The sequence below is a fragment of the Arachis ipaensis genome, chromosome B03 (genome assembly GCF_000816755.2).
Source record: "Arachis ipaensis cultivar K30076 chromosome B03, Araip1.1, whole genome shotgun sequence".
Taxonomy (NCBI): Eukaryota; Viridiplantae; Streptophyta; class Magnoliopsida; order Fabales; family Fabaceae; genus Arachis; species Arachis ipaensis.
This window is the reverse complement of record NC_029787.2, coordinates 105,366,065-105,371,791: the sequence shown is the minus strand read 5'-3', so window position 1 is coordinate 105,371,791 and position 5,727 is coordinate 105,366,065.

The window sequence follows — 5,727 nt, the reverse complement described above, 5'->3', positions numbered from 1 at the left end:
AATTCTCGGCAATGGGTATTTATTCTTTATAGTTACTTTGTTCAATTGTCTGTAATCTATGCACAACCGCATACTTCCATCCTTCTTTTTCACCAACAACACCGGTGCTCTCCATGGAGAAACGCTCATACGATTGAATCTTTTCTAATTATTTCAAAACTAAACTAATTCCAATATTAAATCTTTTCTAAAAAAAATCAACCAAATCTAATAACAAACCATTCACAAAATCAAATCACGCATCATATACCATTTTCACAATCCATCAATAATTCATTCCTATCTTAAGGTCTTCTAGACTAATTTTTTACATGACATTAAGCATTAACTATGAGAAACCAAAACCATACCTTTGCCGATTTCCCTCTAAGCTCGGAACACCTCAAAAACCTCTCCTTTCATAAGCTCTAAGCCTCCAAACGTCAATTCCTCAAACTTAATTACTCGGATTTCGTCCAAACCGCCCAATTGAACTCCAAATCAACTAGAATACAATCTATTTCACACAATATCACTATAATCATCATAGATTTCACTAAGTCAATGATTCACAAGGGTTTAACAGTTTCTTAACTTACCCACGGATCTATTGGACAAAACCCAGTGATTATCCGCTGCTAGAGTTCACCTAAACCATCAAAATCATTCAATTCCTCAATATCCAAACCCTAAAATCACGAAATTGGGGAGAGGAAGAACTGGAAGAGAAACGCCAATTTCTTACCACTTTGTTCCAATAGAATTAACGAGAATTCTGAGACGAATACATGGCCGCTGACGGCTCATCAATCGGAGCTCCGGATCGAAAGTTACGTGAAATTAAAATTGAGATGAGGGTTTTGGCGTTGAAGCTCTTCTCCTCTCATTCAGTGCATCTCCTGGGTCAAAATGAAAGAAAAGGCTTCGTATGGTATTTTATGGGTTGGGCTTTGGGCCAGTTTAGGCTCGGTCCAACCGGTTCGGCCCGTTGGCCCAGTTTTGGGCCAAAATCTTTAAAATTAGTGTCAAAATTCTTATTTTTAACATTACTACTCCTCTAAATTATAAAAATTAATTTTTCTAATTTCTGTGAAAAATAATTAATTTATTGACTAATTATTTATTAATTTTTGTGGAGTTTACACTACTGCTCCCTCCAGGAAATCCTCTGAAACGTTTAAGCTCCTCAATGTCATGCCCCTGCCTCCTCTGCTCCTCTATCAATCTCCTTTGATCTTCCATCATCTGATGGAGGATAGCAGACTGGTCCTGATGCTCCAGCCCTAGCTGATCAATTGATGATGTCAGCTCTCCTAAAGATGTGGTCAACTGATCCCAATAGTCTCGGGGAGGGAAGTACATCCCTTTAGGCATCTCTGGAATATCCTGTGGAGGTGGTGGAACTGGCTCTTGCTGTGGTCCTTGTGCGGGCTCCCTAGCGTGCTCCATACCCTTCCTTGTGATGGGTCTTTCCTTGTCAATCAGGGTATCTCCCTCTATGTGAGCTCCAGCTGCTGCACATAAGCGGTGAATGAGATGAGGAAATGCCAGCATTGCTCGAGTGGAGGGCTTGTCTGCTACTTTGTAAATCTCTTGAGGAATTACCTCATGTACCTCCACCTCACTACCGAGCAAAATACAGTAGATTATTACTGCTCTCTCGACTGTAACCTCAGAGCCGTTACTCGTAGGGATGATAGAACATTGGATGAACTCCGACCATCCTCTAGCCACTAGCTTAAGGTCAAGCCAACCCAGTTGGTAAGGCTAACCTTGAGCGTCCCTCCTCCACTAAGCTCCAGGCACGCAGATATCAACAAAAACTTGCTCCAGTCTTTGGTCTGTGTTGACCCTTCGAGTGTATGACTGAAGGTCACTTCGTGGCTCTAGCAACTATAACGCCACCCTCACACTCTTGGGGCTGAAGTCTATGATGTGCCCTCTGACCATGGTGCGCCAGTTCTTTGGCTCCGGGTTTATGCTTGTATCATGCTTCTCTGTACCCAGGTGTTGGCATAAAATTTCTGCACCATCAGCACTCCAACTTCGAAAATAAGGTTGGCCAGAATTTTCCAATCCCGTCTCAGAACTTGGTACAAGATCTCCGATACTCATTATCCTTCAGCTTGAAGGGGACCTTGGGAATCACCCTCTTCTTCCTCACCACGTCATAGAAATGGTCTTGATGGACTTTGGTGAGGAATCTTGTGGTCTCCCATGGCTCAAAAGCAAAAGTGAGGGCTTTTCTTTTTCTTTTCCTTGAGGACTCTCTAGTTTTTTGTGCCATGGAGGTGAGAAATAAGAAGCAAAAAGTGGAGCTTCCAACATCAAACTTAAAAACTTTGGTCGTTCCCGAGCAAATAAAAATAAAATAAAAGGAGAAGGGATAGGGAGAGAGGCTTTGGCCTTTGGGGAGAGAAAAGGAAAAAAGAAAGAAAGGGAAGGTGTATGATGAAGAATGTGTAAGAGAGAAAATTGGGGGCGGATTTGAAATTAAATTTGAATGGGGATGGTGGGATGAGGAATTGATGGGATTGATAAGTGGTTATTGGGTAGAGAGAAAGGTGGGGTGAGGAAAACAAGGGAATTGATGGGTGATGTGGATGGAAAAGTGGGTAAGAGGGGAGAAAGAAGGGATAAGAGTGGATTAATGGTGAAGTGGTTGGTGGTTGGGTAGTATCCATTGGCCTAGAAGCTTCAAAATTCGAATCTACTGCCTATAAACTCCCTTTTTTTGTGGGACGTTCAACGCTAAGAATGGGCGTTGAACGCCCTAGGGGGACTAAAACATGGCTTGGAATAGCTCCCATATGGACATTTAACGTCCACCTTGCATCCCTCCTCTAGCGCTGAACGCCAGATCTGGCGTTCAACGCCATCAGGGGTATCCTCCAGGGTGTTCTGTTTTCTTGCTACGCATTCTGATTTCTGTTCTAAGTGCTACACATGATCACAAATGTTAGAAAAAAGAGGAAAACTATGAAAATCAATAGAAAATAAAATAATATGAAATCAAATTCAAATAAACTAAAATAACATAAAAGAAAGTAAAAGTAAACTATAGGGTACATATGGTTGGGTTGCCTCCCAACAAGCGCTTCTTTACCGTCATTAGCTTGATGGACAGCTCCCTTTATGGAGGTTCATAGGGGATCAGATCTTCACCCCTCATGGTGAACTTCCTTCCTGTGCTCTCATGAATCAGTTCAACATGCTCCAGAGACAGGATCCGGTCCATAGTGTGTTGTATGACTGAACTTCTTGTGAAGACAACTTTCATGCCAGGTGAGAAGTCTTTAGTGGGAATCTTCTTGTTCCTCTAGCCTTTGGATACTTTCTTCTTGGGGCCTCCTTCCTAAATGGTTGGTGGTGAATGTCCAACACCAAACTTAGGTTTGATGTAAGGGGTTCTTTATGGCTTTGCATTGAGAGAGAAGGTTGAAACACTAAGTGTTGTATTGTAATGCCTCCTTTATTTGAGAGAGTGTGAGGGTTGGGTATCTTAAATATTATATGGTCCTCCCATAACCTCAGAACCAACTCTCCTTTCTCAACATCTATTAGGGCCTTCCCAGTGGCTAGGAATGACCCTCCTAGGATGATGGAGTCGTTATTGTCCTCTCTAGTGTCAAGTATCAGAAGAGGTAAAGGTCTTCAACCTTTACAAGGACATTTTCCACCATTCCATATGCCTGCTTTAGGGACTTTTCTGCCATCTCCAGTGAGATCCTTGTGGGCTGCACCTCTTGGATTTCAGCTTTTTCATCACAAAGAGAGGCATCAGATTTATACTTGATCCAAGGTTGCATAGTACCTTCTCAAATGTAATGGTCCCTATAGTGCAGGGAATTAGGAAGCTTCCGGGATCTGGCATTTTCGGAGGTAGCTTCTTTTGCACTAATGCGCTGCACTCCTTGATCAGCACCACAGTTTCATCTCCCCTCAGGGCCATCTTCTCAGAAATTACACTCTTTAAACAGGCCATATAGGGGGGTTTCTTCTCCAACTCCTCGGCAAAAGAAATATTGACTTGTAACTTCCTGAGTACAGCCAAGAATTGAACAAGTTGCTCATCCTCAGTCTCCTTTTGCATGTTCAGGGGTGTTGTGCTTCAGGCTCCTTCATCTCCATGGGATTTACCTCCGTGTTGCTAGGAAGAGTGTTGAGAGGTTTCTCAGGTATCCTGCTGCTCAACTGATCCACTTGTGTCTCCAAATTCTGAATTAAGGACTGAGTCTCTGCCATAAAGCTCTAAGTGGTCTTGCAGAGGTTAGAAACTAGTGTGGCTAAGTCAGAGAGGTTTTTCTGAGGCGTCTCCAATTGCTACTAAGAGGGTTGGAACTGTCCGTTGTTGAACCTGTTTTGATTAGTTCCACTTTGACTATTGTTGAAGCCTTATTGAGGCCTCTGCTAATCTCTCCACCCAAAGTTGGGATTTCTGGAGGAATTTTCCATATAATTTACTTCCTCCATGGTGGTCTGGACAATGTCACCAGCGTATCCTTCATAGGGTGCATCTTGAGTGTTAATAGCTGAAACTTGCATTCCACTTAAGTGTTGGGAGATTATGCTAATTTTTTGGGACATAAGCTTGTTTTGAGCCAAAATAGTATCTAGTGTGTCTACTTCCATGACCCCTCTCTTCTGAATAGTCCCAGTATTCAACAGGTTCCTCTCAGAAGTGTATATGTACTAGTTGTTGGCAACTATCTCAATGAGCTTGTGTGCTTCCTCAGGCATCTTCTTCATGTGCAGTGATCCACCTGCAGAGTGATCTAGTGACATTTTGGCCATCTCAGAGAGGCCATCATAAAAGATCTCTAGCATGGTCCAGTCTGAGATCATGTTGGGAGGGCATCTCTGGATCAACTGCTTGTACCTTTCTCAAGCCTCATAGAGGGACTCTTCCTCTTTCTGTCTGAAGGTTTGGATTTTCACTCTAAGCTTGCTCAACTTCTGGGGTAGAAAGAATTTAGTCAAAAATTCAATGACCACCTTGTCCCATGTATCCAAGCTCTCCTTGGGCTGAGAATCCAGTCATAGCTTTACTCTGTCCTTTACAGCAAAAGGAAAGAGCATGAGCTTATAAACCTCAGGGTTCACTCCATTCGTCTTAACAGTATCATAGATTTGCAAGAAATCAGATATAAACTTGTTGGGATCTTTCTGCGGGAGTAGTCCATGAAACTGACAATTCTGTTGCACTAGAGTGACCAGTTGAGGCTTGAGCTCGAAATTATTAGCACCAATGGCAAGTACTAATATGCTGCGCCCATAGAAGTCAGATGTGGGTGTAGTGTGTGAGCCAAGTACCTTCCTTGCTTCCTCTCCAGCGTTTGGATTGTCAGCTGCCATGGTGGTCTCTTCAACTTCTTTCTCAAAAAGATTCCGTGAGATTCTCTCTGGCTTGGAAAGCTCTACCTTATTACAAACGCCGCCTTAAGATCCTCTCTGGTTATGGATCAAGATCAAAAAGAGATTCTTTATCCCTATTTCTGCTCATAAACAATAAGAAACAAAGAAAAAGTGGGAGTCTCTATGTTAGAGTATAGAGAACTCCCAGTGAGGTGTCCAAAAAAATAAAATAAGATAAAGTAAACAATTAACTTGGAAGATTCGAAAATAAAGAATGCAGATTTAGTTTAGAAATTTTTGAAAATTAGAAAGAAAAGTGTTCAAAAGTATTTTAATTTCAAAAAAAAAAGAAAGAAAAAGAAAAGTTAAAGAAACACCAAACTCAAAAACAAG